This window comes from Pinus tabuliformis, chromosome 1_2, assembly GCF_031772625.1.
Source record: "Pinus tabuliformis cultivar Carrire ecotype Pingquan chromosome 1_2, CPIR1, whole genome shotgun sequence".
Classification (NCBI taxonomy): domain Eukaryota; kingdom Viridiplantae; phylum Streptophyta; class Pinopsida; order Pinales; family Pinaceae; genus Pinus; species Pinus tabuliformis.
The window spans coordinates 412,835,955-412,863,286 of record NC_142298.1 but is presented as its reverse complement, the minus strand read 5'-3'; the positions used below and the strand labels follow the sequence as shown (position 1 = coordinate 412,863,286).

Below are 27,332 nucleotides of genomic sequence, written 5' to 3'. Positions count from 1 at the left end.
TTTCTAGTGATGAATGGAATAAATGCCAACGGTCTCGCAAACAGAATGGCAAAGATGTGAAAAAGAAAGTTAATAAAGAAATATTTTGGAAAATGGTAGCAGAGATTGTGAAGGTTGCTAAGCCACTGGTTAAGGTGTTGTGGTTGGTGGATGGGCAAAGATTGGATACGGGCTTCATTTATGAGGCTATGGATCACGCAAAGGAGCAAATAAAGGCAATATACAAGGATAGAGTGGCTAAGTATGGGCCCATTTGGGCAATCATTGATGAAAGATGGAACAATCAACTCCATTGCCCAATACATGCAACTAAGTTTTTTCTGAACTCAAGGTATCATTATAAAGCTCTAGAGGCAGACGCTTTGACTAGGGAGGTTAGAGATGGATTGATTACTGCATTGACCGCATGATCCCTAAGGAGAGTGATCAGTTGGAGATACACTGACAGATCACTTGTTTCAGCAGAGCCACAAGTACCTTTGGCAAGAACCTAGCAAGGATTGCAAGGGAAGCAGATGAGCCAAGTAAACAAACAATTTCAATTTTCAAATTCTTATTTTGTTAAATTGTTTATAATTTGAAAGTTGGATATAATTTGTTGAGCTAACTCATTACACAACTATGTTTTTTGCAGCACAATGGTGGGAGGCATTTGGTAGCCATTGTCCTCAATTGCAGAAGTTTGCAATCCGTATTTTGAGTCAAACTTGCAGTGCTACTGGGTGTGAGCGCAATTGGTCTATCTTTGAGAGGATTCACACAAAGAAGAGAAATCGTTTGGAACAAAAATGATTAAATGATCTAGTCTATGTCCAATATAACCTCCGACTAAGACGCAACAAATTGTTGAACAAAAGACTTGATACAAATCCCATTGTGTTGGAAGATATTGATCCAGCATCAGATTGGGTAGTGGAGAGTCATCCAGCAGAGTTTGATTCTAACGAGGATTTTGGTATTGATTTGGATTTACAGACAGAGGCATTAGTTGAAGTTGTTGCTGAACATAATGTTCAATTGAATGCAGATCCATTTGTACCAAGCCCAACCCCAAGTCCTCCAATTGCAGGCACTTCCTCTACTCAACCACGACGGAAGCGCATATCTCATCTATCTCAGTGTGCAGTTGTTGCGCCTGCTAGTGCTACTACTTCTACAATTGCAGTTGGAGATGGTGATGAGGAGGAGGAGCCATGGGTTTCCCTGTCTGACTCTGATTCAGAGTTTGAGCCAAATGATGTTGGCTTCTCTAGCAGTAGCTAGTGGTATTGGTGACTAGTGATATTTTACAGTTTATTTTTGTTGTAAAGGCCATTTAGAGCCTCCTTGGTTATGGGTTTTTGTTTTGATCTCTATATCATGTATGTATTGGATAGTGCATTGTGTGCCATTTTGATATAATGGATATATTCATGAGCCTACTTTGATCATATGTTGTCTTCTCTCTATATTCTAACGCTTTGTGTTTGGAAACATGAATGAAAATCTTTAAAATTATGTTTTTCATAAAAAAAAAAATATTTAATGTATTTTTTACAATGACTGAGTCATTGAAATCAAACCAGTCGAATCGATACCGAATCGGAGTCGAAGTTTGAGTCGGCCCTCCGCCGGTTCCGAACCTGAGTCGGAGTTTTAAAACATTGAAATAAATCAAAACTTGTAACTTGTGGACCTATGGTCGATGAAGATTGTAACTACTAGATGATTGATGTTATATGGTTTATTAATCCATGTTTTTATGCTTTTTATAACTAATTCATCATTCTACATGCTCTCCTAGAAATTAGACATTTCTCGTGGTGGCAAGAGGCCCAAGCATTAGCAATAGATAATAGATTTACTTGTCTTTTCTAGTTTCTAGTAATTTTTATAACTGTTGACTCTTTCATATTTATTATAATATCTTTTGTAATCAATATATGACAATTTAAGCTTGAAGTTTGAAGTTGGCAATAACTCATTGGTAATGAATTATGAATATGATACTTCGTGAAAGTTGAAAGTTGAAACATTTCATTTCATGTTAGATATTCTTTGTTATTGTTTGGTTAGTTGGTAATGGTAATGGCTACAAGTTACAACTTTAGTGATCAATGATGATAAATGTTATATATCGAATTTTGAAATCTTGAAACTTTAAGATTGATGAATCATAAGACTCGATATGTTGTATGTTAATAGCTTGTGGACATGGTTGATGAGGATTACAACTTCTAGATGATGGATGTTATATGGTTCAATCCATGTTTTGATGCCTTTTATATCTAATTCATCATTCTACATGCTTTTGTTGACATATATGCATCAACATATATAAAATATATATTATATAAAAATTCGCTCCCAAACCGGAGCTTTTGAAAATGTCACTCCCCATTCCCAAGTAACCTTGCTCGGGATTGCCCAGTCTACCTCCAGACCCCCACGAAAAGATTCCAGAGGACCTCGCTCAACCTCAGAGGCTCGGATCACCTGCAGACACTTCAGAAAACTCGGCCTGTCACGGGATTATTTCAAGGAGCTTGCCTTACCATAAACCATGTCAGACGTCACAAAAAGTCCCTTTGTACAATCACAGAAACCTTTGGTTCCTATCTTCACTTGGCCACTGCATGGAGAGAACCCTTTGTACAGTGAAGAAAACCTTGAATCAGATCTTCGCTGGGCCTCAAGATAATCAATCTGTCTCAGAAGGAATCTTTTGTTTATCGCAAGAAAATTCGAAGGTCTTCAGCCCTGACTCCAAGAAATACACTATAGTCTGACCTCCAAACAATTTGTACGACCTGCCTTAGAATGGATTCGTTTGAGTTGTCAATCTTCCAGAGACCGGAACCACTATGCTTAGGAGACACTCGTTGGTCTTCCACAGACTTATCTTGACTCAGGATACCATTCGTTGGTCTGCCACAAACTTATCTTGACTCAGGATGCCACTATTTCAAAACTCATCACCTCTACCTCAGGGTGAGTTGTTCTTTTGCCTCAGAACAGGTTCGAATAGCCTTAGGAAATCTTTGTTTAACTTCAGGCTGCCTCTGGTACTTCAACCTTAATCATGAATTTGCCTCAGAAATTTTGCCCAACTTCAGGAGACTTAGCTTGACTCACTGCTTCCTTGACCGAGAATTCCCTGTGCCACAACAAGATAGAAAAAAGAAATATAAAAGAGACAATAAATTTATCAACTAGGGTGGAATCTTTCACCACCGAAATTGATAGGAGAAAAGGGGTCTTAAAACCCTCAAAGCCTCAAGCTCAAGAAAAAAGAGATAAATGATCCAATCCAATGATGATCCAAATGAATTCAACCCTCTTGTATTTATAGATTTCCTTGAGGGGATTCTCTCCTTAATTAATTGAGTGAAATTCACATCAAACACCAACTTTGGGTTTTCCTACCCCAGCTGCCCCAAACTTGCCCAAACATTGGGTAATTTGCAGTTCCCCCTTTATCGAGGACTATAGCCTACGGGGATCAATGGGCTACTTTGTCCCTTGGGAACATTACATAGTAACATATTTTAAAGTAGGAAATCTTATTTCAAACTTTCATTCTTCTTACTTGCATGGGGAATGGTCTGACAAAGGCAACTACCCACTTCTTAAATAGAACTTGTGTTAGTATAAGGTGAAGGGGTATCTCATTCCTTTGGAAGCCTTCCTTTCCTTCAAAACCCTTTGCGAGATTTTGTTTACCCATTTATCCATGAACATTCTCCAAGTTATTTAGCAAACCAACTTAAAAAAACTTTCTTTCAAAAGGTTGTAAGCAATGAATGTCGACCTACAAGAGGAGTTGAGTCTCCTACTAAATTCTGGGCATAGGTATCTTTCAAAAAGCTTGATTTGAAGCCTCAATCACTTGGAAAGGGAGCCGAAAAGTTTTGAGCACAAATACCTTGTTTGGAGGGCTTAGAACTTAGCCATTATCATCTTGTAAGAGGGTCGAGAACCATACTATAGACCTATGCACATAAGAATCATAGATCGAATTGCTTGGAGGTGCTCTAAGCCTATCTTGGAGGGTTATTTATCAAGTTACAATCATACTTCTTAAAGAGAAAGACACATTTTTGTACAGTGGTGGTAAGAAATCACAAGAAAGTCGACCTTGGAAGTTGAGTATATAAGTGTAACGAGAAATTAACCTCAGCAATTGCCAAAGGCATAACAGTTTCTCTTGAAGATCTCTTCTCTTATAAGAATTCTCATTTTGAAAGGTAGAACAATCATTCTGAGCACATATATATATATATACACACACACACAATTCAAAGTTTGGACAGTAAATAAGTTAATAACAGGACGGCTTTTGAAGCCACCTCAGTGGTTGTCAAGAGCATTCATACAATTTGAGTGGGCCTAATGGTTAAGAGCATGTGTTTCCTCCTAAGAGGTCACAAGTTCAAAACTAGAGGGGGGTAGAGTATGTATGCCTTCGTAGACCTGACGAAGTCAAAGTGCAAAGGTGGGTCCCTTGTCCCACAAACAAGGGGGTCTCATACACCAATTTGGTGTCTGGCTTGGCTGTGAACCTAAAATTGGATAAATATAAATAAATATAGTCATTCTGAAGCAAGGGTGTATATATTTGAAGCAACACCCTTGATCATCCTAAGTACACTCATTAATTGATTCTATATATATATATATATATATATTAGCTCTTTTTTAAAGCCCCAGTAGAGGATTATTCGAAGTCTACTTAACAACATACAAAGTTTATCTCCCTTGCAAATATACATTATTTAAAGATTATTTGATCAACTGGATCTAGGATCTAGTCTACATTGATAAGCTACAAGCAGTGGAAGGAGAGTCTTCATTATATATTGTCTCTATCTTAATGGGAGAAGCAGGCTACACCTACAAGGTTTTACTAAGGAATATGTCATCTCCGACCTATTGTCATATAAGAAGGAAGAGCTTCTAAAAATGATAAGCCTAGCTCAAAATACTGTAGCACTTGGATGGCGTTGAAGATCAAAGTTGCAGTACCTTTATAAATGAATCTGAAATCTTCACTCTTGAAGAACAATTAAAAGAGCATGGCATCCAGCAGCAGGCATTATGGCAACCTCTATAATCATGAAGTACAGAGGTACATAATCAGGAGGTATGTCTAGTATCTTCATTTGGCTAGGGGTCTAACATGAGCTGTAGGGTTAGTTGTTTACATGATTCTACGTTTGTAGACTTCATTGTTTGAAGGTCTCTGATTTCTAAGGTTTGTTATTAGTTTTTGATATTGTTGTTAATATCTATGATTATAAACCCTAGATGGCACAGGAAAACCCTAGTCATATGGAAACCCGAAACTTAACTTGATTGTTCCCTCATTAAAACCCTAACTCCTTATTTCTAGGGTTTATAGGTAGTTTAGGGTATATGAAAAACCCTAGTATGGATGGATGTGACAATTTCGTAAGCTAAGATTTGTATTTGAAAATCGCTAGGAGTCCATCCTCTTAGATTCCATGGAAACCCTAGATTGTCAGACTGACATCATGCTTTTGTTATCATATATTTTCTTGGTTGTGTTTGTTAATAAGTATTACAGGGGATCATCATGAAGAAAGCAAGGGAAGATGGCTTAGGAAAACAAATCCTATGGTTTGGTGAGCATGATAGGAGGGAAATGGAAGAACCATGTGAATGATAACTTGGTAAACACGTTAGATCCTTGGGCACTCTGATACATATAAAGAAATGTCGTATAGATACCTAATTGAGAAAATCGTCATTATGAGCAGATTGATGAAAAGAAAGATCTACCACAACATACTAAGAAAAATCCACTATTCTTCTATAGCAGAAGTTCATGTTGCAACTAAGGATCCTCCATTAGATGAATTCATAGGAAGATTTCTTCACCTAGTAGAAGAAGGAACATGAAGACATTTTCTACTCTCAGATTTAAGGGCAAACTTCCTAGAAGTTTGTTGATACAAATGCAGCATGATGAAGTCTCATCTTCAAGATGAGGGGCAGTTTGAAGCAATGTTTTAAAACTCCGACTCCGACACCGACTCGGTCCAAGGTCGACTTTGACTCAGTATCAACTCGGCCAGCTCGATTTCAATGACTCAGTCGTTGTAAAAAATACATTAAATATTTATTTTTTTTATAAAAAAACATAATTTTAAAGATTTTCATTCATGTTTCCAAACACACAGCATTAGAATATAGATAAAAGACAACACATGATCAAAGTAGGCTCATGAATATATCCATTATATCAAAATGACACCCAGTGCACTGTCCAATACATACATGATCATGAATCATGATATAGAGATCAAAACAAAAACACATAACCAAGGAGGCTAGAAATGGCCTCTACAACAAAAGTAAACTGTGACCAGTACTACTGGCTACTATTAGAGGAGCCAAGATCATATGGATCAATCTCTGGATCATCATCAGAGTCAGACAGGGGGCCCCATGGCTCCTCCTCATCATCATCTCCAACTGCAACTATAGAAGTGGTAGCACTAGCAAGCTGTGCAGCAGATGCAAGCTGAGATAGACGAGATATGCGCTTCTGTCGTGGCTGAGCAGAGGAAGTGCCTACAACTAGAGGACTTGCTAGCTTCAATCTCTGGATCATCATCAGAGTCAGACAAAAGGCCCCATGGCTCCTCCTCATCATCATTTCCAACTGCAACTATAGAAGTGGTAGCACTAGCAAGCTGTGCAGCAGATGCAAGCTGAGATAGACGAGATATGCGCTTCTGTCATGGCTGAGCAGAGGAAGCACCTACAACTGGAGGACTTGCTAGCTGTGAGGCTGAGGCTGGTACAAGTGGATCAGGATCTGCATTCAACTGAACATTATGTTCGAGTGATGCTATCGTCTATAATTCATAATCCATATCCTCATTAGAAGCAAACTCTGTTGGATGACTCTCCACTACCCAATCTGATGTTGGATCAATGTCTTCCAACACAATGGGATCTGAATCAGGTCTTTTGTTCAGCGATTGGTTGCGTCTGAGCCGGAGGTTGTATTGGACATAGACTAGATCATTTAACCATTTTTGATCCAAATAGTTTCTCTTCTTTGTGTGAATCCTCTCAAAGACGGACCAATTGCGCTCACACCCAGTAGCACTACAAGTTTGACTCAAAATACGAATTGCAAACTTCTGCAATTCAGGACAATGGCTACCAAAAGCCTCCCACCATTGTGCTGCAAAAAACATAGGAGTGTAATGAGTTAGCTCAACAAAATTACAAATTATATCCAACTTTCAAATTATAAACGATTTAACAAAAAAATATTAAGAATTTGAAAATTGAAATTTTTGTTTACCTGGCTCATCTGCTTCTCTTGCAATCTTTGCTAGGTTCTTCCCAAAGGTACCTGAGGCATTGGTGAAGGTTGTGACCTGTTGGTGTATCTCCAGCGGATCACACTCCAATAGGATCATGCGATCAATGCAGTCAATCAGTCCATCTCTAACCTCCCCCCTCAAAGCTCCTGTCGCCTTAGCTTTATAATGATATCATGGGTTCAAAAAATACCCTACTGCATGTATAGGGCGATGGAGTTGATTGTTCCATCTTTCATTAATGATTGCCCAAATGGGCCCATACTTAGCCACTTTATCCTTGTAAGCCCTCTTTATTTGCTCCTTTGCTTGATCCATAGCCTCATAAATGAAGCCCATAGTCAATCTTTCCCCATCCACCAACCGCAACACCTTAACCAGTGGCTCAGCAAGCTTCACAATCTCTGCTGCCTTTCTCCAAAATATTTCTTATCTTTCTTTTTCAATTCTTTGCCTTCCAGTTTGTGAGACCACTGGCTTTGATTCCATTCTTCACTGGAAAAAATCTTTTACAAGTTTCTATGTTGTGAAAGCATAGATTGCAATGCTAAAAAATGAGTTGCAAATCTAGTGATGACAGGCGTAATAATATCCCTGCCCCCAGTGTGTTTCCTCATGAGGCTCAAAATCCATGAATGATTGTAGATAAATTTTGTTATGCTTTTGGCATGATTTACAGTGTTTTTGACCCAATCTAATTTTCCAATATCCTCAAGCATGAGGTCTATGCAATGTGCAGCGCATGGGGTCCAAAATATGGTCTTGTGTTTTTCCTCTAACATTTTACCAGCAAGAACATAGTTAGAGGCATTATATGTGATGACTTGAACAACATTAGCCACCCCCACCTCCTCAACAACCTCATCCAATAGCTGAAACAACAATTGCCCATCTTTTACCTTATCAGATGCATCAACTGATTTTAGAAACATGGTTCCCTGTGGGCAGAAGATAAGAAAGTTTATGATGGTACGGTTTCTTTGATCAATCCATCCATCTGACATGATAGTACATCCTGTTCTTGCCCATGAGTCCTTGAAATCTTTCAAATAGTCATTAGTGGATAAAATTTCTTTCTGCAAATGATACCACCTTAGCTCATGCATAGTAGGGCCTTTGAAGCCTTTTCCAGCAACATGTATGGCATCAAACATAGGCTCATAATATGGTGAACGGGAAGCATTGAAGGGGATATCAGCATCATACCACCATCTAGCTATGTAATCACAAGTAGTCTCCCTCAATTCTTTCTTCCAATGGTCATCTAAAGTGGGCTGCATTTGACTTCTACTAGCTTGAGGACCATGTGCATCTGATGGAGAGGAGGGAGTGAAATAACTTTTGATATTCATATCACCCTTTTTCATTCTACCCTTTCCCTTTTCTTGAATAGACTCAAAAGAGGGAGGAACATATCGGAAGGGGTTGGATGCATCAGTACAAGGGATAGAGGAAGAACCCTCAAAATCAAAATGGGGGTTGGTAGCCATCATTTTTTGTATATTCCTCTTCCTCCCAATTTCAGCCTCTAACTCTTTTTGCCTAGCCTTATCTTCTTTAAACTTCTCAAAGCTAGCTAACAAATCCTTCCTAATCTCCCCAATTTCTGGTGAGGTACATGGAGTAATTTGGCCTCTAATCCCCACCAAGTGTTGTTTCAGCCTATTAATGCCCCCAGGACCTTCCTTAATTTTCCTATGGCAAAATTTGCAATGCATTTGACTTTCAACCATTTCAACATATGCCCAAGCAGCATCTTTCACTCTAGGTGCCATTTTTTGACTTGGAAATGAAAGCAAACAATCTGAAAATGACAACCAAAAAAAAAAAAAAAAAACATTGATTCAATGTTCATTTCTTTCACAAAAAACACTCTTTAGGATTTCTAGATTTGCACATAAAATTTAATAAGCAAAAACAGATTTTTACAAGTGAAAAAAAATACCTCCAGGCACAAACTGTCTCCTCAAGCTTGCTCCAAGAAACCCATTCCTCAATGCTACTCCAAATGGCTACCCAAAAAGCTCCTCACTCCAGCTACAATGCTTGCCCAAGACTCCTCACTGCTGCTCCAAAAACAAACTCAACAACTCCTCACAAACTCTCACTCAAATGCATGAGATGGTTGTGAGAGAATGAGAGGGGTTGAGTGGGTTAAATAGGGTTTGGGAGAGGGGAATGGACCCCAAAGACCAAATAGGCAATATTAAAACCGGTTTGGAGTCCACAAAAAGAAGATTTTTTTTAAAAACGTTGTTTCCGGTTTCATTGGGCCGCTGACACTAACTCGGCTGAGTTAGAGCGGGCTTGGCCGAGCCGATCGGGTTAATACCAAGCCGGCCGAGTTGTTAGAAACTCAGACGACTCAGTATTAACCCAGCTAGCCGAACCGAATCCTTGGCTGAGTCATATTTTTTGAAGCCTGGTTCTGAGCCGGTCGTTTTTTAAAACAGTGGTTTTAAGCAGACCATATGTCCGATTAAAGTAAAACGTATACATGTTTTGAATCTCCTTTGATTTAGTTAATTCATGTTTTCAGTTTGCATGAAGAACAGATTGCAGGATGTACTATTTTGGGCATTTCCGAATGAAAACATGATGATAGTGATCAACGTCCAATATGGTCTCAAAAGGTTGTTGACTTCAAAAGGAGCTACAGAAACCCTAACAAAATAACCTGATGTGAAGATAACTCCTCTTACCTGATGATTGGATGCATGATGGAAGATCATGACGCGGGATGTTAATGAAGACAAGACATGACATCTTATGAAGAAGCTACCTGATGACTATGATGTTTGATGGCTCGTTATGCTACCTAAAGAGATGCACTATACAAGACATACTATTTTGATGATGACTCAATTCCATGAATTGAGTGGAAGACTTTGGTACATAGTCCAGAGGAATTAGAAATACATTGTACACCATGAAGGATGCTGACAAGAAAGGTAGCAGGTTGATAGCTGAATGGTCATGCTCTAGAAGATCACTTTGCCGATGTTCAGAGGGAGCAAGATTCAAGCTCTATGATGATTGATTCGTGAATATGCAGCTGATGAAGATTGATGGAAAGGAAAGTGATGAGAAAGGTGGTCGAAGCCCTACTAGAAGTTGTGAAAGAAGATGGCTCCATGATGAAGAAGTTGAAGTCTATGACATGATGATGCAGAAAGGAGGGGCCCTACAAGCAATGGATAGTGCCATGATCTCCACCATAGAACAGATAAGTTGTTGGAAACAAGTCCCTAGTCAAGAGGGAGTTGAGGTATATTCCTTTCATATAAAGGAATGAGTAGATCCTCCCTAGTTAAGAGGGAGAGATAGACACATCATTCTTGTCTTCACATCATGAAGAATGAATGGAGGACTGGGTAAGCATCTAAGACTGATACTGATACTCTTTGAAGATGAGGTAGGGCATCCAATAGGTAAGAGTAGTCGAAGAAGAAATTCCTTGAGGATGTATAAATCCAAGATAAGAATGGTCCTAAAAGGACATACCTTGTGAACATCTGGATGGGGTATGTGCCTTGAGAGACAATGATGAAGGTGTCTATAAATCATTGTCTCCCCAGCATTGTGATCTAATCTAGTGGAGAGATAGAGTTGTTAGTTAAGGCCTTGCTATATGACAATGTTGATCAATATGATGAGATGCACTGACATAAGCTAAAAAGATAGCTTATAACATGGCTTAACAATCCAACTATTCTTATGAAAACTTTTCAATGGAAGTATTGTCCTTGCACCTATAGCCAATTATGAATACCTCCCTAGTTAAGAGGGAGTGTTGAAAAATGTAACTAGTGTCGGTCTTCATAATTGTAATAATAATGTCATGACTTATCATTGTACATAAGAAAGAAAAAATTGTAAAAGAAAAAAAAATTATTTGCAAATGGGTTTCTTGGCCATGGTTTTTGGTCCTAGGTCAAGCACCCATTGTGTGCTCAAAGTTTGTATATTGAGTCAAGTCAAATTCATGATGTAAAGTCCTTGAGGGCTCATGTATCAATGTAAAGAAAATATTTTATGTCATGGAAAAAGTCTAGAAACCATCAACTTGACTAGGTCGGCCAGCCCCTTGAAGTCGGCCTAGGAGAGGCCCTTGCACCCACTGGAAAGACTATAAAAAGAAGAGAATTTGACCTCCATAACACACACTTGAGCATCGAATATTTCAGACAGATCTAAGGCAAGATAGGAAGTGTGAAATTCTGGGAAGAAGGCAGCAAAATTTCTCTCCCTTGATTTGGTTTTGGTCTACTCTTCTCTCTCATGGCAACCGAAATTTTTTGTGAAAAGCTAGGGTTTTCACAGGTCTGAAGTTGTGCAGTAAGGAGCAGCAATCTTGTTTGAAGAAGCAATCTTTTTTTTGGGTGGCTGGCTTGGTCTCTTGGTGGATGGTTTAGGTTGTGGTCTTGGAAGTCTTCATTGATAAAGATTCTATAAGAAGAGTTCTTTGGGTTTTCCCCTTAGTGGGTTTTGCCCTGGCTTGGAGCCTATTTTTGGTGTCTTCTTGTTTTCGTTGTGTTTGGCATTTATCTTGATGATGAACTAAACTTAATAAGAAGAAAAACTAAGCTAATAATCATCACAAGGACTTGTCAAAATAAGAGAAATCAATTAAAAGACCCTAATTGTTTCTCTACTCTAGATTTCTCAACAAATTCCTCCCAATCTATCAAGAAGTTCTCTTGGTACGAGATGACCTTACACGATGTTCAGGAGAAGGAGGCTTCTAGGAACAAGTTCATAGTAAGCGAGTCTTCAAGGATGATAGCAAGGAAGTCTTCTAGTTTAGAGGGCACAGCCATGGCAATAGATGTAGGTCCATGGTCGGAGCCAGTTCTAGGCTCGGAGCCGGTTCTAGGCCACGGAAATACCTCCCTCGCTAAGAGGGAGTGTTGATGTTTGTAGCTCAGGCAAGTAATTCTGAAAATGCTTATGTGTCTAGGCATGAAGAATTCATCCATAGTCTCCTTAGGTACTTGCTCTAGTGTGAGTTGTTGAGAAATGTAACTTGTTTTGGTCATCACAATATGATAATTGTTGTATTCATTTCAATATGTATCCTATGTAACAAACAAGAAAAAGAAGAAAGAAAAGTTATTATTAAAGCATGGGTTTCATGTTCATTGTTGATGGTCTTCTAGGTAAAAACATGTTCTTCGTGCTTATAGGGTTTGTTAGGTCTTGAGATTTATTGTCATGAGTCAATGGAGTCAACATCATGTTTATAAGACCCTTTCGGGCAATTTGTAATTGTAAAAAGAATTTTTTTTAGTCTAGAAAGTCTTGGAATCACCAAAAGTACAAGTCGGGCTTAGGATCATCAAGTCGACCTAAAGGAGGGAATTCAACCCCTTGAGAAGGATATATAAAGGGGCAGTTCAAACTCATTTGAGACACTCTCATACACAAGTTCGATCTACAAGAAAGAGTTTGATCTGTAGCTGGGAAGGGCAGAAAAAGGAGAGCGAAGGTCTACAAGAAGCTGGGAGGACGAAATTTCTTTCTTTTGGGCTCTATCTCTCTCACACGTACGAAATTCTAGGGTTTCTAGGTTGCATAGACAAGTCGAAGTTGCAAGTTCAAGTCGCAGTAGGACGAAGTGCAAAATTTGGTAGCTAAAAGAGGGAAAACCCTTATCTTGACCTCGTTGACCTTGGGAGAGTTGTCTTTCTCTAACTAGGTCTCAAAATGAGGCTATATTAGAGTTTCCAAGAAGCTGCAAGCATGAAGTTGTTGGGTTGAAGTTGCAAGTCGAGTAGCAACATTGTAGCTGGCAGGTCAAAGTTGAAGGGTGTAGCAGTTTGGTGCAGACTAAGGGAAGGACTCGAGAAAGGGTCGACTTGGGACTAGGAGAGGGACCTGGTCTAGGGATTGGGCCTTTGTATCCCATCTTAAGCAAATTCTAAGAAGAGAAGAGTTTTGGGTTTTCCCCTTGGAGGGGTTTTGCCCTGGATGAGAGCCTACATATATGTCCTCTTTTTGTTACTACTGCTGTTCTTGATATTGTGTGATGAAAGATCTAACTAAAGAAGTTAACAAAGATAACTAAAGATTCACAAGTACTATCAAGGTTAAGGAAAATAAGATATAATAGTTGTCATTATCCATTTTCTAACATGAGCAAGTTGCTAATGGAACTAAGCCCAAGTCTAACTTAGGAAAAAGCACATTATTATTGTTGAAATATCTAGCTATGGTTGGTCTTCATAAACATTTATGTGCTTGGAATAACACTAATTTTGATGGAAAAGCATGAAAGAAAATTTGTATTATTATTTGAATTAAACATGTTCTTCATGCTATTTATTTTGGTCAAAAGAAAATATGAAGGGCATGTTTTTCATGACCTTTACAAGAAAAGAAAAATTGAATTTTTAAGAGCCCCAAGTGGTCAAGTCGGGCCTCCAATTGTCAAGTCGGCCTGCCCAAGAGAGGCACCCTTTCGCATGGATAAAAGGATATATATATATCCTACTCGTCCTCATCCAAAAGTAGCACTTCAACTCATGATCATTATCTATGAAGCTCGTGTGAAGGTCTAAAGCTCATGTATCTTTGTAATATGAAGTTGCTTGTGTCTCTCTGTAATGCGGAGGTCTGAAGCTCATATATCTCTGCAACGCGAAGATCTGAAGCTCATGCAACAGTGTGAAGCTCGTATCCCTCTGTAATGCGAAGGACTGAGGCTCGTACATCTCTGTGTAATGCGAAGGTTTTGTGGATCACCAATCTCTGTGAAATGTGAGGACTGAGGTTGAACTGTAAGTTGAAATTCAGCCCTATTATGGACAAACTTGAAGCATACTGTGGATAGACTTGTGAACTCTCTTGTTTTCCTAGAGAGCAGTTGATCAGACGGCTTGAGGAGAAGTTGTTCTGAGCCAAGTGCAGTAGCAACTGCGCTAGGGTGACGCAGTGACTGCATAAAGGCAATTTGGACGGCTCAATTTGAGCTGAGGTCAGTGCCCAGATTTTCCTGTGGAGTGAGGAATTTCTCCTCGCTAGATTTTTCTTGCCAGTATTTCTCTATAGGATTGCCAGTTTCGACATCCAATTGTACTCTGATTATTTCACTATTGCATAATAATAAAATCCTCAGCGGTTGCACCGGTTTTCACAAGTTGGGTTTTTTCGGGGAGATTGGTCCAAAATAACCATGTCATTTTATGTGTGTGTGCTAGTATTTCCTCCAATGTTTATTTCTTCCACAGTTTAATTTGTGTAGGTTGCAATGTGATTGATTTAGTATTTGTTGTAGCAAACAGTAAATAAATTGTTAAGAATTAATTTAACAATTAGGAGAATTATTTCCAGTTGTTGCAATAGGAATCGAGTTTCCGATTTTTCACATTACTTCCACAAGGGATATTTACTTTCTTGAGCCTGTTGTCTCTCTAAATTTATTATGCCCTCAACATTTGAAGTTGTTGTTGCAGCCCCACTTCCAACAGGAGGGAACACTTGCAGACCCTGATGAAATTGGAACAGGAGGGGCATCACCAATGGGGACAGTCTTCCCCTTCTTTTTCCCCTTCCATGTTGCCCTTGATTGAGCCATGAATGTTGGTAAAAAAAAGGCACTAGCATGTAAACAAAATGGACAGGAAAACTGTTGCAGTAAAAATGGAAGCAAATTGCACCTACGGTTGCTTGAATCACCTCCAAAACGCTCCCAAACCCTTTGCTAGTTGCTCCCACACACCCAAAGCAAGAGAGAGACAAAATAATGAGGGAAAAATCGAACCAAATCAGGTTTCTAAAGACCCGCGGCATGCTTTTCAGAGGGACATGTGTCCCAAAATCGAGATTCGCAAGCTGGTCGAATCCGATTCGCGGCTGGTCAAATCTGATTCGCGAGTTGGTCGAATCTGATTCATGAGCTAGTCGAATCTGATTCGCGTGTCCAACAAATCCCATGTGTCCAGACATGCTCAAGCCATGAATCGGGCACATGTCCCTCGAGAATCGTCTTAGAAGCGTGGGATTCAGGACACGTAGGATTCAAGGCACGAGGGGGAGGGGGGGTGAATCTGGTTTCTTAGATTAGGAGATTTATTGCAAATATTGCAGAAAATTTAAAATGCATAAAAGGTGCAGGGGGCAGATTCATAGGCCTTGTCTCGTATAAGAGGCTAGGTTACCCATAAATGGCCCAATTAGAGGAAATTGGACAGATTAAATTGGAATTGCAAAACCAGCTTACGAAATTTGAAGATGAGGTTGGGCAAAGGGAGATGGTTGTAGCATGTCTTTCAAACTCTAGAGTCTAGAGGCCATTTAGAACCTCAATGATTAAGTATTTTGTTGTTGCTATGTATTGCACTTGGTGCCATTTTAAAAAAATGATATATTCACCCTTACATGATATATGCATAAGCAAATTTTGCATATTTTTTTCTCAGTAGGTTTGAAATCTTTAAAATATATTTATGTATTAAAATCTAAATATTTAATGTATTTTTAGTAAACCGAATCACAAAAATCAGATCAATTCAAGTGAATTTGAATCTGATTTCAAGTCTGAGTTGACCCTTGACCACTTCCGAGCCTGGGTTTTAAGACATTTTGTCACACGATACTTCAACACTGTTTGCAAGGCAAAGAAACTCGTTATATTTTAGTTTAACCCCTTGCAATATTTAATTAACAATAGCAACTTAATGGGCAAAAGCAAGTAAATGGAAAATGTCAACAAGTATTTGGAGTAACATTCTAGACAGCAAGCATTCACAATAGATATGGAAAATGTCAACAAGGGATTCGAGTAACATTCTATATATTATGATCTTTTACTTCAAACTAAGCTAATAACTGTGAACTTATTTGTCAATACCCATTAATTATAGGACCATTGTTTTGTATTGGTCTGAGGTATGATGAATTTATTCAACCATGAAAAAATAAACAAGTTTCATCTAAATGTTCCTTCCTCGATGTCAATTAGCTACTATAGTATAGTTTTCTACAATGAGATTAAGGGAATGGGGCAAAATGAGAAAATACCATATGCATAACAGGAAGTAAATTGATTGTTAAATGACAATGAACACATGAAACACATAGCTCACATTCGTAATCAAACAGACAAGACACAAAGCACTGCAAAAAATGTAAGCAAATTTTAGGACAAGAATCACTAGGGGCTGAATTTAATAAGTTATTCACTGATATGAAAAGTAGAGAAAGATCCATATAGAAAAAATTGATGGTGCATATTTCCTCTTTCTTTTTAATGTTTTTCATTAGTGGTTTTCTCTCAAACCTAAAGAATAAAAAAGATACTAACAAGGTGTCGGCTCAATGGTGAGACCAATGGAGTTCTAAGCCATCTGAAAGGGTTCCATTCACATTAGGCATACCCACATGACTAGCATGAGTTTTAAAGTCATGATGCTAGATGCAAGACCAAAGTGAACTTGATGAAATAGATACCCCACAGAGTTCATCATTTGTTGATACCCTTGTTGCAAAGTGGCAGCTATTGTTTCAATTTTCCTTAACCTTAATATTTGCTTGTGAACTTAGTTAGTCTTCTTGTATTCTTTATTTAGATATTTTCATCAAACAAATATCAAGAACAGAAACAGCAACAACAAAGGACATAGAAATTAGGCTCTCAGCCAGGGCAAAACCCCTCCAAGGGGAAAATCCAGAAAACTCTTCTCTTCTTATAGAATCTGCTTCAAATGAGACAACAAAGACCCAAACCCTAGACCAAGTCCTTCTCCAAGTACCAAGTCAACCCTCTAACAAGTCCTTGATTTTGCACCAACCAGCTTCAAACTGCAATGTCGACCTATCGGCTTCAGTACTGCAACTCGACCTGCAACTTCGACCTTGCAGTTGTTGTAGTAAAACCCTAAGACTGCTTCCTCCAGCACTCTTCCTTGAGCAAGACAAGTCACTTCAAAGGCAACGAGGTCCAAATAATGTATTCGCTCTTCCTGCAACTTGATGTTGCAACCCAATCCCTTACAACTCGGATCTGCAATTTTGTCCCTTATTGGAAGCTGCAGAAACCCTCATCCTTCGCACATGTGAGAAAGATAGAAGCCAAAAACAAGATTTTCGTCCTTCCTTTCTTCTTCTAGATCTTTGCCTTCTTCTTCTTCAGTTTCTTAACTATAGATCGAAATCCCTTCTTGAGATCGAACTCGTGAGTGAGTGAATAGCAAATTAGGTCGAACTACTCCTTTATATAAACTTCTCAAGGGGTTGAATTCCCTTCTTTAGGGCAACTTGCACTTTTGGAGTTTCCAAGACTTTCTAGACTCAAAATAATTTTTTTTTCCAATTACATTTTTCCAGAAAGGGCCTTACAAACATGTTGTTGACTCCTTTGACTCATGACAATAAATCCTAAGACCTAACAAACCCTAGAAGCATGAAGAACATGCTTTTACCTAGAAGACCATCAATAAGAAGCATGAAACCCATGCTTTAATAATAATAACTTTTTATTTTCTTCTTTTGTTTGTTACATAGGATACAATTATGAAGATCGAAACTAGATACATTTCCAACAACCCCTTGGGGCATGTTTCGTGAAATCACTTCCAAAACAAGACGTAGATTAATAAAAAGAATGAAAGAAATGCTCTGAACAAGTTTCAAAAGAAGCAAGTCAAGAAGTTTCTGTTGTGCCTTTAACAAGAGGAATTTTAGCAGCTGCAAAAGGGATTGCTTTGATAACTAACGAGATGAAGAAGCCATGATGAATTAGAGCTATGCCTATCAACCTTACGAATGTCTCATGTTGAAATCAATGTTCCATGAGGACGCGCCCCCAGGGTCAGGTGCACGCACCCAGGACCGGGGGGACGTCTGGGGGTGCATTTCCCCATGCACCCCTTTGGGAAGTCATGGCTAGACGCAGGGGGTGGGTGCATTTCCCTGGTGTGGGGGACGCAACTCCCCAAAAGGGGTGCTTCTGGGCATCCCCCTGGTGTGTCCCCCCTCAAATTTGTCTAATAACACTTAACATAAAAAAAAAAAAATAAGTAAATGAAAATTCAGATACTAAAAAACCTAAAAAATAAAACTAAACTTCAAAAAAAATAATAAATAAAACTAAACTAAAAATTTAAAACTTACCTAGGTTAACTTACTTATTCATTTCCCAAATTCTCTTGCCCGTCGTCGAGCTCTGTTGAGTGCTCTCTTGTCGTCGTCGCGCTAGGATCTCTTGCCCACCATCAAGTTGCGCTCTCCTGTCGTCGTCGAGCTCTGCTCTTTTGCCCGCCATAAAGCTCTTCTAGAATGATGAATGATGAATTTAATTTTTAAATCAATGTAGACTATAGAATAATGAATGATGAATGATATGGATCAATGTATTTGAATAATTCATTATTGAATTTTATTATTGTCTCTCATGGTATGGATAAATGATGAGTATGTCATATGAATGATGTATGTATCAAAATGAATGTTAAGGATGGATCAATGTATGTCATTATTTAATTCAATTATGAATTTAAATTTTATGTGGAGATCAATGTATTACTATTAGTCTGTATTGATGAATTTAATTTTTAAATCAATGTAGATTATAGAATGATGAATGATATGGATCACTGTATTTGAATAATTCATTATTGAATGTTATTATTGAATCTCGTGGTATGGATGAATGATGAGTATGTCATATGAATGATGTAGGTATCAAAATGAATGCTAAGAATGGATCAATGTATGTTACTATTTAATTCAATTATGAATTTAAATTTTATGTGGAGATCAATGTATTACTATTAGTCTATTTATGCTTTCATTATTGCGTATGAACTTGAATTATATATATATATATATATACCCATGTCCCCATGCACCCCAAAACTTCCCTAAATTTTGAGGGTACTCCCACACGTCCCCCCTGTGCGTCTCCCCGCACCCGCGTCTTCCCACATTGGAGGCTTGGTGGAACATTGGTTGAAATTCTTTCAAAGGAAACTGAGTGAATAAAGAATTCAAGATCGATTAGTCAGCCTGGTCATGGTTGGTTGTTCACTCCACCATAAACATATTGGAATTGGAATTGCACTGCCTTTTTCCCGTTTGAGCTTATCTTGCTCCTCTGATCGATATGGAGACATTTCTATGACTAAAAGGTGTGTACGAAAGGACGATCCAACTAGACTTTTGTCAATCTAGCACATTCATTCATTTGTTAGATTGATCTCATTCGCCATTTTTCTTTGTTCTCCCTGCTCTGGCTATCCCACTATTCCTATCTCTAGCTCTGATGGAGTAAGGTGTGAGTGAAATACAACTGCTTTGCAAGATAACGAAGAAAACGGTCCCACGTTGGTTGTTCCTGCTCCGAGGTGATCCGTAACATCAAATTATGAAGCAAATACTTTAATGGCTGACTAGACTTGACTCATATAGATATGAACCAAATTAAAAATAATCACTTATTTACACCCATGTCATAGATGCAAAAGATTTGACGAGTACGATAAATGTCCAATGACATCTTTACAATAGAATAGTCAATGTTTGAGTTCATTTCAACTTCCAAAATTGTCATCCGGTCACTAGTTGTAAGAGGTTTGTGAAAATATTGAGAATACCCTTGGCAAGTGCATTGACTCGAAGGTAGAACTGTAAGCAAGGGATACTATCACATTCACTAGAGTTCATTTGGAAATAAATCTAAGCTAGAGTTTATCAAAAGCTATTCAATTGGTATCTTGCTGAGGAACAAAAGTGTCACAAAACTGAAAAATGCATAAGTGAAATGAAGCACAGTAGCTAATCTAGATAAAACCCCAAACATGAATAGAAACCAAAAATGAAGAGAAATCAAGACAAGTTGCTTATCCATCATCCACAGGGCAATAGCTTTTACAAGTTTACAAAGGATCCATTTTGTCTTTATTGCTTTGACAAAGTCACTCACTAAACTATGCATGGATACCATTTGAGAGTTGAAAGAAATAATAAAGTATCATATGCACACAGCTCAAGGGCTGGAAAATGAAACTAACAACTCTACTTAATTCCTTTCGAAATGCACTCTCATGAGTGGGTGTGCCTTCATGGAGAAACATGTCAAGGAAGAGGGCGTCCATGTGCCATATCAGTTCCTCTAAGTTTAGATCAAAAGTGTCCCCACTTTCCTCTTGATTTAGGAATGACTCTAAGGAGTGATCAGAAAGAAGAGGTGGAATTGTAGGGAGATAAGTGCTATTCCTAGAAACTAAGTGTCCATTGTTGCAAGGATCTGCACATTACCAATGGCCTACAGATGACAATGCTACAAAGATGTTGAACCTAGGGTCAAGGTGTTGTGTTGGAAAGAATATGTTATTCATGTGCACAAATATGCAGCAATGAAAACAGCCATGAGAAAAACCTCAACCTATAGATCACAAGTGTTATGGGGAAGGATAAGGTTACATTTAAGGTTAAGGTGAGGGTTATGAGATGGAATGAAGTGAGGACGTTTCTCTAACTTGAGTTCCATAGCAAGGACATGAAGAAAAGCTTGATTTGGGGAGTTGCTCCCAAACAATGATACTTCACGATGAAAAAGTAACCAACAGACTAAAATTAAACTTAAGGCGAAGTTTCTCTTCAGATTCTTTGATCTCGAGTTCGAGTCATAGTTTGGTGAAGAGCTTGATAAGTTGTTATACACTTTGACCTAGTGTTTGACAAAGCTAGAACCACCTACACATTAAATTTGGTAAAAACCCAAGAGGGTGAAAACACCTTCCAAGGGCCTGGGAAAATGCATCCATGTGGTGATATGCCCAAAAGTCGAACTGGATGATTGGCCCTCAATGAGTTCGATGTAGATCTCTACAAATGTAGTCTGACACTACCACCAAGCTTTTGCAAAGCCTTCTAATTGGTTGTCTGCAAGTAGCTCATTGATGTCCATACAAGTTTAGAAATAGGCTACTAAACTACAAATCCAATATTCTAACAGTTCATGCATTTGTCCAACAAATTTAGACAAGGAAATTCAAGTATCAAGTTAAAAGACTGGGGTGGGCTTGGCAATGTATAGCCTTTGTGAATGCACTAGCCTATTCTTGAACCCATGTTGGAAAGATTAAGTTCGGTCTCTACATGGAGGCATCGCGTGAAAGAGATGATGGCACTACAATGTGCTGCTAAGAAGATTTAAATATCAAACCAAAATAGCCCTTGCATGAATATTTGACTGCGCCAAACGCCAAACAATCCCATCAATCAAGAGGGAGTGGTTGGTTCAGAGGGTGGCCTACAAGAAAACCATAAATATTATAAGAGATAAGAACTTGGGGTAAATACAGAACCAGATCTACAAAAGAGGGTGACCTCCAAAAAACCGAAAGTGCTATTGAAAATTGAGTAGCATGGGTGGGCTTTGAGCTAAGAGAACCAATCTACAGAATGTTGCTAAAGAGGATTGTCCTGAGTGGGCATTAGGCCAAGAGAACCAGCTGAAGGCAAGTGTTGTCAGGGCAGAGGGTAGACCTCAAGGAACGCAACGCTTGTGCGAAAGAACAACCCTAAATCACAGGCTCTCATACCAAATGATGAGGCACAAAGGTGCCTCGGATGTAAAAAAAAAATGCAAAATATAAGTGAAGCATACTAATTGATCTAGAGAAAACCCCAAGCATGAACAAAAACCATAAATAAAGAGAGAACGGGATAGAAAGTTTATCCATTATTCAACAGACAACAGTGCTTTATTGATTTACAAAGGATCCATATGCATTTATTGCTTTGATAAATTCAATCCCTAAAATATGCATGTACATAACACAAAGGCCAAAAGAAAAAATAAAGTTTGCATCTACACATAATTTGAAGGCTAGAAAATGCAATTAACTAACAACTCTACTTAATTCCTCGAAAAATGTTGTCTCACGAGAGGGTGTGCCTTCATGGAGAGACATGATGAGGGAGAGTGTGTATATGTGACATATCAAGTCTTCTAGTGATATTGTGGACACAACCTTTGGACTATGAGAACGATACATTAAAATGTCAAATCTTTTAAATACATAGACATATTGCTAGGCTTTGCACTCTATAGGTTTTTTTGGATGGTGTAAGGTCTAGAGTGAAAAGTTTTGGCTTGCAAAAGGTCATCAATAAGTCAAACGTTGGAAATACTGAGAGGAGGGAAATACATTAACATCAGATAAATATAAACATTCATCAACAGTAAGCAATACCATTCAACAATGCACAATAATCAAGACAATAGACACAAAGATTTTTAGGTGGAAAACCCCCTCTGGTTCAAAAACCACCAAACACTTCTTAATATTTGTCTTTCAAAGATAATTACATCAAGTTTTCAACTCCAACCTATAGGATGCTCCAACACTCTGTATACCAACTGCAACGGGAGGACGCTCCAACGCCCTAAATCTCAAGCTCCAACCTGACAGATGCTCCAACACCCTATGTACCAATTGCAACTAGATGGACGCTCCAATGCCTTCTGCAGGCTCCAACCTGCCTTAGCACCACCTTGCCACCCTTAAGTGTTCTCAGGCTCCAACCTGAAGGAGCCTCCACTCTCCTTCCTTGCTCCACCCTACCACCTTGATCAACAAGCGGACCATGTTTCACAATTTTCAAATTGGATCCCCTATGCTCAAAATCAATATAAAGAAACTGTAATGAAAGTTCTATTGCTCTACTTGGAATGTATATCACTGTCAAATCCTGGCAGCCTCACTGCTTAATTTTGTTCAAACTGACCAGAGCACAAAACACAATCTTGCCTCTGCTCAAACTATACCACAAGCCCTGGCTATCAACATCAATTGATTGTTGCACAATACTGCCACACTCTTACTCCTCGAATGTCAAACATTTTTGTCATCAAGTCATAACAAATCACTGCAATAATGCCATTGAACATTGTCATTGTTACATTGAAATATATAACTGTCACATCTTAAGTTACTGTCACTGTCAAGTCAAGTCAAATCATCACATCACAACAAGAGTTACTATCATAAATACTGCCAAAGTAAATCACTGTCACGTCTTAAGTTACTGTCACTGTCAAGTTTGTTGAAGAATCTAGGGCACTTAGAGTTAGAGTGATTCTTCTTAGCATGATAACAATTTGTGAAGTGCTTTTACAATTTATCTTAGCTTGATCTTCTTCTTATTATTAGTGTGTGTGTTTGCTTCATCAAATTGCTACCAAAACAAAGAGACAAGAACACAAGAAGTGGCATTCTGCCAGGGCCAAAACCTCTCCCTCTTGGAGAGGAAAACCCGCACATAATTCTTCTTATAGAGATTCTCATTGACGAACACCAAGACCATGACCCTTGACTGACTGAGCCACTCCAAGACCAAGACATCAATCCTCTTCTTCATACTGTTGAAATCATCATCATCACTGTGCCTTTTCCGAGATCATCATTGTGTCTGCACCATCGAGATCTTCATTGTTTTCACCATAGCTGCCCCTTTATTGAGATTATATCTTTGAGACAGAGTCACCATTGAGATCATCATTGTGCTTAAGGTTGTGACCGCAGAGAGTAGCACCGAGATCCTTGTCTTTAGACTTATGTTGAGAAGGTAATCATTATAATAGTTCTTATCTGAGATCACAGAGATATTGTCTGAAGACTTCTCCTTATGCGAAGAGACATAGTTTTGTACCCATCCAAGTTCCAACACTTTGAACTTAACTGAGATCTCCAGAGTAGAATGCGAAGGTATTACTATACCTTATCACCGAAATCCTGTTCCAGATTATCCCATCCGAGAATATACTTCTTCTTTGTATGCGGAGTTGCAAACCTAGTTCTTATCCGAGTTGCTTCAGAAGAATGCGAGATCATGTTCCTCCTATATGCAGTGACCCTAGGTGGGTATATATAGTGGTCATGCCTCCATAATGAGCCGACATAACCAAGTGATCTATTGTGTCCTTTTAGCTAGCCGACATGACTTCATTTTAAGTTATTTTTGTTGGCCAACGTGACAGAGTTTTCCATCGATTTGCTTGCTTGTCTTCAGGAGGATTATGTTGGTCTTGGAGGGTTGTTCTTAGACACTAGGTAGCTTCATATACATTACAAATATGCTCAAGAAGAGCTCATGATTTTGACTCTTTGACTAGACCTATGGAATGAGCAAAAAACTCATTCTTATAATTCATAAAAAATAATATTTCTTTTTCTTGACAAGTACAAAGATCAAAATTACATTTGTAAATTCCGAACCTAGTTACACTTTCTTCAACACTCCCTCTTAACTAGGGAGGTATTTAAAATGGTACTTGGTTATTCTCAATCTGAAGAATTTCTCATAAGAAGAATCGGATTGGTAATCCCATCTGTATAGCATCATATCAATCAGCATTGTCATAGTGCAAGGCCTTGACTAATAGCTCCATCTCTCCACAAGACCATGAGATACAATGCTTGTGAGACCAATAATTTATAGACACCTTCATCATTGTCTCTCAAGGTACATACCCACCCGGGTGTTCACTAAGTATGACCTTCCAGGACTATTCTTATCTTGGGTTCCTAGCCATCAAAGAATATCGGTCCTCTTGCCTACTCTTGTCTTGGATGACCTACACATCCTCAAAGAGTGTCAGATGCCAGATGATTACCCAATCCTCCCATTCTTTCTTCCCAAGTGAAGACAAGAATGTTGTGTCTACCATGTGTATACATTTCCATTCATGGCCTTCATCTAGACTTACAGTTGTTACTCCTGGTCTAGTGCATGTCACATGACATGGGAAAACGCAATAGTCACTCCTTTGTTCTAGTAGCCCTGCATGCACTCATCCAGATATTATTCAAGAAATCAAAACATAACATTAAATCAAATCGTACCTTACCAGATGGCTCTTCATCATGACATCTTTCTGTAGGCATCAGCAGCCTGCATTCATGTTGACACATCTCCCAAAGATATCCATTGTCAAGGGTCTCCATCTTTTTCAGACTTTCATTAGAGTCTTCATATCCTTCTGGGAGATTTCCTGGTCAAATCTTCTTGGTCTATTGGATGTTGATTGCCTTCATCATGGTTGCATATCTCACAATCTCTTCCTTCCTTACTCATTCCATTCCACAAGCTTTCAATTAGAGTTTCTTAATTGTAGTCAACCACCTCATACTTCATATGAGGACATATTATGTTGATTTCATCTTAGTGTGACTTTATGCATTCCTGCATCTTTTCAGAGGAGGAGATCCTTTTTCTCTTTATCATGCTTCTTAAGATAGAAGCAATGATCCATGTTACCTGCAACCATATGACATGACATTATAATATTAAACACAATCATACATACCTTATTTTACCTTTAGGTCATCGAGGCTTCTTCCAACAGCTTCCTTGATTGAAAAGATCTTCAATCCCTTGATCTGCTTCATGTCATATCATCATCTCATGGATTCCATATGTTGGAGTTCTTGTTGAAACACTTGCTTCCTCTCTAGATTAGTGAACCCTACGATGAGGATTCCATCAGAGAATTTTGAGGATCTTGTATATCCCCAACTGGTAGATGTTTCCTTTTTGACTTGATGTATGATGAGCCTTAGATGACTCCTTTCTTTCCTTCAATGTCCACTGAGGTTCCCAAGAGCTATATATCCTACATGTTGTCTGCCATGGATTTTTGTCCTTCATGATCCTTATGAAGATGTTACGAGCTCTTGTTTCTAATGCTTTCATGATGCCATGATGCATCTTATTATCATTGTCATATCTTTTAACACAAGATTTAGGAGCTTATGATAGGACCCTTTTGTGAGGGATACTATCTTACTCATAGGAGAGATTTGTTACTCCCTCTTTCCTTGGCCCTTTTCTTCAGCTTCCTCCATCTTTCAGTGATATGAGCTTCCAAAATCTTTCTATAGCATTGAATCTTAACTATACTTATTTTGTCTTGCTTGGGGACCAACCTTGCCTTTCCTTTCTGCACATGGTTGAGTTCTTTTAACCTTCAATATTTCTGCCATCAACTTGTTTTTCTCTATCTAGATAGAGAAAAACAAGTTGTTGAATGAGGTAACCTTCTTGTTCATGGACATTTGTTACCTTGCCTATCAGTTAGAACGATGATGATTATCTTCCTTCCTAGATCTTGTAGATGGGATCTTATGAAGATATCCTACATCCTTGATACCCTTTTACTTTCATGAAGAATATGTGACCTTCTTCACTGCATCTTTAGAGAATGAGTTTATCACCTACATCACTTTGATGACTCCAATATTGTTATGTGAGGGGATCTTTCATAAGCATCCCTTTCCATAAATTCAGAGGAGACCTATTGATATGTTTAATGACTTCAGCTACTTTCATTATTTGATCATTCACGAGTACTTCTTAGGCAGTTGTTTCATCATCATATATAATTGATAGACTTGTAGTTTATGCAATGACATTGGACAATTTAATCACAATGTAATATTGTATCATGTATGCTTTATGATTGCACATAATATTTCTTAAATTTCCTAACATATATATAGTATTTCCCCATTTCCAAAGGGGGTCACGTTTCATACCCGCTTCCTCGTATCGTGCAACTTAGGTTTGACTACTGTTTATGTGCAATCTACCACATCTAAAATTCAAACAAATGCAAGAAGAAGAAAAAAAGCCATAATATATAGGAGGTTTATAGCAAGATGTTGAGGTTTAGGAGGAGGTTAGAGGCTAGGTTCTTGATACAGGGAACACAAGAATATGACAAATAAGATATATGCAAATTATTGACATAAAATGGCAATTGAAGACCATCACGGGCAATGTATTAGTTGAATGCTCTGAAGGCCAACAAATTTTTTATCGTGCATAGATGAAATGCAAAAGTAGACAAGAAAGCTCATCGACAGCATGTTGATTTTGGCCAAAAATCTTGCAAACTTTTTCTACCTCCAAAAAGGAGGATGAAGTCCCTGATACAAATCAGGTGGATTCACCATCCAGATAGATGCATTTTCATTCCATTTT

The 27,332-nt window shown here is 38.4% G+C and overlaps 1 protein-coding gene across 1 annotated transcript in view; it reads right to left on the bottom strand.

The window, feature by feature from the left end:
- Positions 1-27,332, bottom strand: part of LOC149206093 (26S rRNA (cytosine-C(5))-methyltransferase NOP2B-like) — an 83,016-nt gene that overhangs the window by 7,098 nt on the left and 48,586 nt on the right. The gene's annotated exons all lie outside the window — the stretch shown is intronic.